This window comes from Petaurus breviceps, unplaced genomic scaffold (assembly GCF_028583685.1).
Source record: "Petaurus breviceps papuanus isolate PSGF00001 unplaced genomic scaffold, PetGlider_PUasm1.0 84, whole genome shotgun sequence".
NCBI lineage: Eukaryota > Metazoa > Chordata > Mammalia > Diprotodontia > Petauridae > Petaurus > Petaurus breviceps.
The window spans coordinates 7,410,940-7,421,303 of NW_027186645.1; the positions used below are offsets into that span (position 1 = coordinate 7,410,940).

The 10,364-nt window shown below is 34.9% G+C and overlaps 1 pseudogene; it reads left to right on the forward strand.

Moving 5' to 3' along the window:
• The first annotated feature begins 9,504 nt into the window (after positions 1-9,504).
• LOC138176198 (large ribosomal subunit protein uL16-like) lies at positions 9,505-10,053 on the forward strand (annotated as a pseudogene).
• Positions 10,054-10,364: the final 311 nt, after the last annotated feature.

Here is a 10,364-nt window from a genome sequence, read left to right on the forward strand (position 1 = left end):
CACAGTTTTATATATATATATATATATATATATATATAATCATTGTTTTTTTACATGTAACTGGGAAATGAGAGGTACGGGCACTGGGGCATAGAGATCCACCGTGCCCTACTGGAAAGTTGGAGCGGGGATGGGTGAAGATATGGGAGAGACCAGATTGGGGGAGGGGATATTCAGTAGGATTGCTGTTTTGGGGTGATGGGTAGGGGAAAAGTGGGGAGAAATTTATAACTCAAAATCTTGTGGAAATGAATGATGTAAACTGAAAATAAAAAAGAGAGAAAATAAAAAAATAAAATAAAGCAAACTAATTACTTCTAAGCTGGATTCAGTGATTTAAAAATAAAATTTCCCAGGGAAATGCATTAGTGTACATTTGCATCTGAATGTTTCTCCTACTGTACACTGGGTTTTACTAGGTAGACTTAGTTTTGTTTGTTTGTTTATTTCTTCTCATTGGTTCTTTTTGTTTCTATGGTGAATTAAACATGGATGTACTACATTTACCTTAAAGCTCTTCGTGCTGACTTTGAATGTTCTTTCCTTCCTAATCACAAAATCAAATGTGTTAGGGATTTTTCTACCTTCTACTCTTCAGTCTTTTTGACCTCTCTATAGTATTTGACATGACTTAGTATATCCCTCCATCTTTATATTCTTCTTTCTCTGGCTTCAGAGATAACACATTCTCCTAATTCTCCTTTAATTCATAGCAATGTAGATTTTGGGCTGGAAGGAATCTCAAAAGTCAACTAGGACAACCCCCCTCACTTACAAAATTAATTCAGTCCAATTAAATTCAATACATACTTATTTAGAAACTACTAGTAGCAAAACACTATTCTAGAGGTCATAGGAGATAAAAATTTTATAAGACATTATCTCTAGATCACAGACTAGTAGAGAAATAGAAATATATAGACAATATACAAATTCTTAGCTTCTTTTGCTGGTACTTTATTGTCTTCCTAAGATGGAGGGGAAGGGGAAACAGGTTCTTTATTGTTCTGTCTTTGACCATTGTTTTTTTAATATTTACTCTCTTGGAAACATCATTTATTCCCATGGGATCAACTACCACCTCTACCACAGATAGCTCCTAAATCTGCATCACTAGTCTTGGGCATTCTACTGACATCCCAACTTATGTCTTTAAAATATTTATAGGACATCTCCACCTGGATGTTCCATTAAACCTGCAAACTAAACATGTATAAATTTAAGATTTTCTATTATTGCCTCTAAATCTCTTTGTCCTCCAGATTTCAATCTTTAAAAATAATGGTAGCACCATTCAATGAACTCCACATGTTCCAAACCTTGACTAGATCACAGAGTTTATTCATTTGATTCTTCTTAATACTCTCCTAAAATATTCAACTTGTTAGCAAATCCTACTGATTTATCATCTATAATATCTACAAGATCTGTCTTTCCTCTCTATTACTAATGAGCAATTATTCGTATTGCCACAGTCATGCCTTAACACTTATCCAAACTACCATAAATGATATTAAATTAAAAGGCTTTCTGTTGCTACTCTCTTCTCTAATCTATCCTCCATTTATTGTTAGATTAATTTCCAATACAGAGATATGATCCCATCACTGTAAAAAATTACGCTTAAAAATGCTTAAAAATTATCAAGAGTTACTAATTGGGGGGCAGCTAGGTGGTACAGTGAATAGAGCACTGGCCCTGGAGTCAGAAGGACTCGGGTTCAGATCAGGCCTCAGACACTTAACACACACACACACACACACACACACAAAAACCTAGCTGTGTGACCTTGGACAAGTCACTTGACCCCAATTGCACTCCAAAAAATAAAGGCAAAATAAAAGAGTTACTAATTGCCTATTGAGTAACACTTAAAACATAGTTTCTTAATATCATAATCATTATTATCATCAATAACAACATTTCCATTGTGTATTAAGGTTTGCAAAGTATTTTACATAGATTATTCTCAATGATCCCCTAAACAACTCCATGGTATAATTATCCTCATTTTATAGATAAAGAAACTGAGGGTGAGAGAGGTTAAGTAACTTGTCCAGAGTCACACAACTCCTGCAAAAAGTGTGTGAGCCAAAATAAGAAATCAGGTCATTCATTTTTCAAGTATAGGACTCTATACCATAACATTCAAAAGTTAGCATAATTCTTCCTTTTAAGGCAGAGATGTCAATCCCCTGAATATCATTATCTAGTAAACCTGAACTGTACTCTATCCCCCCAATATTCCTTGGGCTTTGCTACTATGCTTGAAATGTCCTCCTTTTGGTTTTTCTCTGGCTTGAAATATCCTCCTCTCTGTTTTTCTAATACCCACATTTGGGAATATCCTTTTCTTCTCCGACTTTATACAGTACTCTGCATGCACTTCACTAATATATATTTTGCCCATGTGTCTTATCTAGCAATTAGACTATAAGATCATGAAGGCTGGAATTTTCATCTCCCACCATAACTGGTTCAGTAATTGGCATAGAAGATCCTCTTACTGAATTGAACTGACTTGAATTACATTAGTAGTTCAGCTCAAATATAAAAAGATTTACAAGGAATGATATGACACAGTGATTCATAACCACATATGTGCTATTGAGGAAACACATTAATGAGCTATAACAACCAGGCAATATTTCTCAGAGAAATGCATGCATTTATATGCAAAGTTCCTGAAGGTTAGCAATAGTATTTTGGGATCTCATATAAAACACATCAAAATTTCAGAATTAGTTACTAAAAACAAAAAGAAAACTCACTCTCCCAAATTACAGAATTCAAGTCAAATTATCAAGGATTTCTGAACTGTGCTAAACACTGGGGAAACAAATAAAGCAAAAAACAGTCCCTGACCTCAAGTTGCTTATAATATAATAGTAGTAGACAATTTGAACAACAACTGTATTAGAAGTAGAAAAAAAATTCAGATAGAAGACGCTAACATAATGGGGCAACCAGATAACAAAGCCTAGATAGGGTTTGGTACCAGGAAGACTCATCTTCATGAGTTCAAATTCAGCCTTATATACTAGCTGTTGGACCCTGGGCAAGTCACTTACCCCTATTTGCTTCAGTTTCCTCATCTGTAACATGAAGAGAAAGAAATGGCAAATCACTACCTTATCTGTGCTAAAACAAATCCCAAACAAGGTCAAGAAGAGTCAGATGTGACCAAAACTACTAAACAAAAAAAAAAAAAAAAGGAAAACTGGAAAAGGCTATTAGTAGAAGGTAGGATTTTAGCTGTAACTTGAAGGAAACTAGGGAAATTAGGAAGTAGACACAATAAAGGAGAAAATCCCAGGCATGGGGGACAGTCAATGAAAATGCCAGTAGTTAGGAGATGGAGTATCTATCTCTCTTGTGCAAGGAAGAGCCAATATAAAGAAGGCCAATATAACTGGGTCACAGAACATGTAGAGGGTACTATGTCTAAAAAGACAGAAAATGTTGGCTAAGGATAGGTTATTAAGAGATCTAAAAAAACAAGGGATGTAATATTTAATCCTGGAGGTAAATAGGAGACAGATGGAGTTTATACAGTAGGAAGATGGCATGGGTAAACTTGCTTTTTAGGCAAGCTGAGTGGAGGAGGGACTGAAGTAGGCTAAGACTTTAGTCAGGGAGGTCAACCAGAAGAATACAGCAATAGTCCACATATAAGTAATGAATCAAGAAAGCCCTTAAATCAGAGAACCAGAATATTTAGATAAAGCAGGTTGATTGATGAGGTTTTGAACCAACTGGGAGAAAAGAGCTGCTACTGTTCCAGTTTTAGTATAAGGGGGTCACAACTCTAAGTAGGTTGGCAAGTACATAAAAGGACAAGAGACAAAGCTTGGTTACAGAGACTGTAACCAAGAGTATAATAAGTTACATAAACAGCTGAATGTAACAATTGTAGAGTGCCAGAGTGTCAGGGTGTCAGAGCAAGTGGTCAGCCTCACAACAGTTGACAGCAGTCAGAACTCCAAAAAACTCATGGCAGTAGTGGAAGGAACGATATGACTTAGTGTAAGTGATAGGTGTTCAAAAGATAGTGGTAGACATTCTAACTTCTGAAAAACTAACAAAACTTCCTAAAACACAAGTTTGAGCATCACTCTCCCATTCAAAAGCCTTCAATGATTCCCATTACCTCCATGGGCAAAAACAAACAAAAAAAGGAATTCCTCAGTCTGGAATTTAAAGCTGGAATTTACACAATCTGACTGCATGCAGACTTTGCAAACATAATTAACATTGCTTCCCTTCAGGTACTCTGTGATTCAATGATACTGAATTACTAGCTATTCCCCATATATTATATTTCCTTCCCTACCTTCATAAATTTATAAAAGTCATCCCCCATGCCCCAAATGCTTTCTCACCACTGCTCTGGCTTAGCAAATGTACCACCTTCTCTGTGAAGCCTGACCTAGTTCTAAAGGGATTAGCATTCTCATCCTACCAAAATTACCTTATATTTACTTATTTATATTATACTAACAATGACACTCATAAAAGATTTCAAAACTCTTTGCATATTGTCACACTGGCACATACTGGCTATTTAAAGAAGGTTTGTTGGACAGTATTAAAAGAGTCTAAAAAACGAGGAAAATCATTAACTCGTTTCTAAATTACAATTCAGAATTTTAGTTACTATGTAGGTGTAACCAATATAAAATATTTCTATCTATAGTATTTCTGTCTGGGAGAGGCAGCATGCTTCTAAAAGTCAGAAAGATCAGGGTTGAAATCCTGCTTCTGATACAAACCTGCTCTGTAACCCTGGGCAAGTGACTAACCTCTCAGGATCCCAAGGAAACTCTAAGACTGTAAGTCACTGGTGGATGTCTTAATACTATTAGTTCATGAGTGTGTGAGTGTGTGTGTGAGTGTGTGCGTGTGCGTGTGTGCGTGTGTAAAATGTGAGTTCTCCAAAAGCTTACAGCAATGATAGCAACCTTGAAACTGACATTTCACTACCCTAAGTTATGTTGTCTTTTGTGGTAACTGCTATGTTCCTTAAAAAAAAAAAAGTGTTGTGGAAAACAAGTTTATTTTTTTAAGATAATCAACTAAATTTTGTTTTGAGATTTTCATAATACAATATTACCCAGAAAAAATTATTATCTCCTTGGGACGATGTGAAATCAATATTGGGGATTCATTACTCTGGATAGACACCACTTGAGTACCCTCATCCTGTAAACATACATGAGCCGTTTAAACATTTACCTCTAATGCCCAGAAATGAGAGGCAGATGGAAATTATTTCAATCCAACCATTTAGACATAATTCCTTTAAGGTTTGTTGGTCTTCATTCAAAAGTTAATAGCTCAAGATTCTTCTACATCAAAAGAGAAAATTGTCAACCAAAGATTTATTATTGAAGTCACAGTACATAAAGATAAATGCTTAAAAAATATTTTCATAATTCAGAGAGCAAAAGAACTTATTTGTAGATCAAGCCTGGCTTTCCTCTAACCATTGTTTAACCATGTTCCCCTGTGAAAAAGGAATAGCACAAAGCCCTCCTACATTATGGAAAAGATTAAATGGTATATTCTGGGTATGATGAACAAAAGGAGCTGACTTTTTCTTAGTTGTCATTGCTTTGAAATATGACCATATCAAAACAAGTCAAAAAGAAAACACAGGAACAAAACAATCCCCTTTTATAATCTATAAACAGAAGGAAAAATTCATATTGATAGATACAGGGAATGTTGAGACCATTTTTTTTAAAAAAGGCAATGAAATCTTATAAAAACTACAAGCTGAATGTGTTTTCTACACAATGCATTATTTGCTTCCTTAGAAACTCAAAGTATTCATCATAGGTCTGGCACTTACATGGAGTCTTTTCAACTTCAAACTCTTTAGGGAAAGGATAAGAGAACTTTAGTAGCTTTATTTTTCATTGGTTTTGACAAGAAGAACTATATGTAATTTATCAATGGATATAGGAAAATCCTACAATTCAAATCGTTTTCTCAATCAACTTTTCTGCAATTTGGGAATGTACTATATTAAAAAAAAACATCTTAAAAGGGTAACAGCATTAAATAATTTAAATCAGACTGAGTGGATGTTCAAGAAAAATATTAACAGAACACTTGTGCCTATAATGGATATAAATAGTTTAACTATTTTGACTTTATCAGGAGAGAAAGGAAATTGATACCTGACAATTGATTGATTGGTGAAAGACTTTGATCATACTCCATTGTTATATGGAATGAAAAAAGATATAATCCCAATAAGGTTACCAGTAAACAATAACAGATATTCAAATTATAAAAGTCTTAAGTGACTCCCATCACCTAGGAGTGTAGTTTTCTTTTATAAAATTTGTTTTCAACCTTTAACATCTAATCAAAGCCACTATCCTTACTAGCTTTCCTCCCAATCCTCAATATGCCCACTGTTAGATAAAAGGCAAGTCTATTTTTTTTCAAAACTCAGTTTCTATTAAAGAAAATAAATATTAACAGAGCTAAAGAAATTTGGAACTTATAAAAGCATTTGGAACACAAAGAATTAGAAATTCAATTTAACAAAGATGTAAAGATTAAACAAAAATACTTATAGCAGCTTTTTTTTGTAGTGGCTAAGAATTGGACATTGAGGGGATGTCCATTAATTGGGGAATCACTAAACAATCTGTTGTATATAATTATAATGAAATATTGTTGTGTTATAAGAAATGAGAAGTGGAATGGTTTCAGAAAAACCTGGAAAGATGTATACAAATTGACACAAAGTGAAGTGAGAAGAACCAAGAGAACATTGTATACATTAAAAGCAGTATTTATACAAAGAACTGCTAATGATTTGGCTATTCTCAGAAATATGATCCAAGAAAATCCCAAAGGACTCATGATAAAGAATTCTAGTCACTTCCAGAGAAAGAACTGATGTTGCCTGAATACAGACAGAAGCACATTTTTTTTCCATTTTCTTTCTTTCTTTCTTTCTTTGTTGTTTTAGTCTTCTTGCACAAAATGACTAATATGGAAACGTTTTACATGGTTGAACATGTATAATCTATATCAGGTTGTTATATATGTATATATTTACATACTCTCTATAACAATATCTCAAGTAATTTCTTGGTAGGTGGCACACTAACAACTTGAAGAATCAAGGAAGGACTTTGTGTAGGTGAGGCTGTACTAGAGCTTATGAGAGTCATTTCAAAGGCACAGTGGTGGGAGATGAAAATTCCTGTATGAAGAATATCAAGTAGGAGAGTCTGACCAGAATTACAGCATATGGAGGAAAGCAATGTGAAATTAGTCTGGAAATAAAGGTTGAGCACAACAATCAATCCTCTCTTTTCACTTCTTTTTTCAAGATAGATTTTAAGAACCCTACCCCAACTGTCTACTAGAATACTATTCAGCAAATCCCATTAATTTCAACAGTTAAATGCAATCTCAGTCAGACACAACAACCATCAATCCATCTGTAGGAGTATAGAAATGGTTAGATAAGAAAAATCCAACTAAAAATTCAAAATGCTTTACTTTCTTAGAGGAACCCTTTGGTCAAGTAAGGTCAATTTCTTGTGAAATCTATGTAGTGTGAATGGGAGGGAAAGTCATTTACTATCACAGATTCAGATATTAAGAACTGAAAGACCTCAGTGGTCATCAAATCCAATCTTCTTATTTTACAGATAAGGAAACTGAGGTCCAAGGATGTTAAAAATTATTTAAATTTCTTGTGAAATCAAAGTGGTGTGAATGGGAGGGAAAGTCATTTACTATCACAGATTCAGATATTAAGAACTGAAAGACTTCAGTAGTCATTTAATCCTATCTTCTTATTTTATAGATAAGGAAACTGAGGTCCAAGGATGTTAAAAATGATCTGCATATAGCTACACAGCTAGTCAGAATCAAAGGAAGGATTTAAATCCAGGTATAAATACCCCCCAAATTTGAATATATACAGAATAATTCAGCTGAAACTTTTAATCCATTTTAAAGTTTCTCAAAATAAACATTAACATTGGTCTATGGAATTGCTGAAAGCCTTGAAGGTTCCTTATCTTATTTCCCCAAATTTCATTATGGGTTTATCTTATAATGCCATGCTTGACATATTTTATATTTTAATCAACTGAAAAAAAAGTGTTTTTCTTTTTCTTTTCTCTGTATATACCTTTCTATTCCACTATCTCTATTTTTTGTACATGTTGTTGCCTAGGCTTGGAATGCAAGTTATCCCTACCTAACATCAATAATTCTACTGAAATTTTACCCATTGTCTAAAGATCAACTCAGAGGACACCTCGTTCACATAAATGCTCCTGATTTCACCATGTCAATGAGGATCTTCCTCTCCCACTAAAGCTATGTACTAAAGTACTTAGCATGTATTACATTGTTCTGTTGTTGTTCGGTCCTTTTCAGTCATGTCCAATTCTTCATGACCGCATATTTTTTTTTTTTTAAGCAATTGGGATTAAGTAACTTGCTCAAGGTTAGACGGCCAGTTATTTCTGGGTGTGGTGCTGAGTATCCCCATATGGGGTTTTCTTGGCAAAGACAGTAAAGTGGTTTGCCATTTCCTTCTCCAAGTTATTTGACAAATGAGGAAACTGAGACAAACAGGGTAAAATGTCTTGTTAAGGATCACACTGCTAGTACATGTTGAGGCTAGATTTGAACTCATGAAAATGAGTCTTCCTGACTCCAGACCAGACTATGGACTTTGCTACCTAACATAATTATTTGTAAATGTGTCATTTATTCAATATAGATTTATAATGTATGATTTATGATGTCAGGAACTGTTTCTTTTTGAAACTTTGCATCTCACTTTGTGTTTAGTTCAGATCTCTACATATTACACATGGATGCAACATGCAAATGCTTGTTCAATTTTAAAATAAGGTTATGTATTTAAACAAATTCATTAGAAGGTTTACCAGTAGCTAGTTGAATTTTTTGTTTAATGTTTAACTTCTGATGATTTTTCTTTCAACACACTACTTTTATAAAAACAGCATTTGTAACATATTAGTGATCCACTTCCTGCTCTAATAATAATATCACTATGCAGTGTCCTGGAGAAGAAAAAACAATGACTTGAGAGGCAAGAACCTCAGGCAAAGCACAAAACAGAAGTACATCTTCTGTACAATCAAGATGGTGGGGAAGAAGATTTTTGAAGTCACTTTGCAATGCTAACATTCTATGATCTTTCTTTGATGATAAAATATTGTTGTTTTGTTTTGTTTTAATTTTAATGGGATCCTGAGTCTGAATGTGAATTATCAGCCTCTCAGACAGAAAAGTAATAAAATATGCAACCAAGCTATATCCTAAAATTAACATACCCTCCCTTCATGCTAAAGTCCAGATGTCAACTTGTTTGCCTTTCATTTGCCTCATTTTTTAAAAAGTACATTGAAGTTCCTTTCCCTGCAGCAAGATACAGTCCTTGCTGGCGCCAGTACCATGTTCCCACCCACTGTTCCTGATGCTAAGATAAGAATCTTTGATCTTGGTAGAAAGAAAGCGAAAGTGGATGAATGTCCATTGTGTTTCCACATGGTGTCAGATGAATATCAACAGTTGTCATGAGAAGTCTTAGAGGCTGCTCAGATCTGTGCCAACAAGTACATGGTGAAGAGTTGTGGCAAGGATGGCTTTCATATTCGTGTGCAGCTACATCCTTTTCATGTCATCCACATCAATAAGATGTCATGTGCTGGGGCTGATAGGCTCCAGAATGGCATGTGGGGTGCCTTTGGGAAGCCCCAGGGCACTGTAGCCCGTGTACACATTGGGCAAGTTATCATGTCAATTTGAACCAAGGTCAAGAATAAAGAACATGTGATTGAAGCTTTGCATAGAGCCAAGTTCAAGTTCCCTGGCCGTCAGAAGATCCACATCTCCAAGAAATGGGGTTTCACCAAGTTCAATGCTGATGAGTTTGAGGATATGATAGCTGAGAAGTGGCTCATTCCTGATGGCTATGGAGTTAAGTACATCCCCAGCCTGGGCCCCTTGGACAAATGGTGGGTCCTCCACTCCTGAGGAGTGTGTGCTGTGACATCTACATTTTCACAGGCTTAAATAAACTAGATACTGATAAAAAAAAAAGTACCTTGAAGCTCACAAGATGATATGGTAGAACGCATCTCCTTTCCCTTTTCTGCAGAGGTAGGGAAAAGGGGGAAAATAACACATATAGTATCAGATTTAGTTGCTGTGATAATTTTGCAGAACTGCTTGTCCCCTCTCCCTTGTTATTTTTTTTATATTTATAAGAGATGGCTCTCTGAAGAATGGAGGAGGCAGAAATTTACTTGTAAATGAAGATGATATAAAAGAACAAGATATCATGT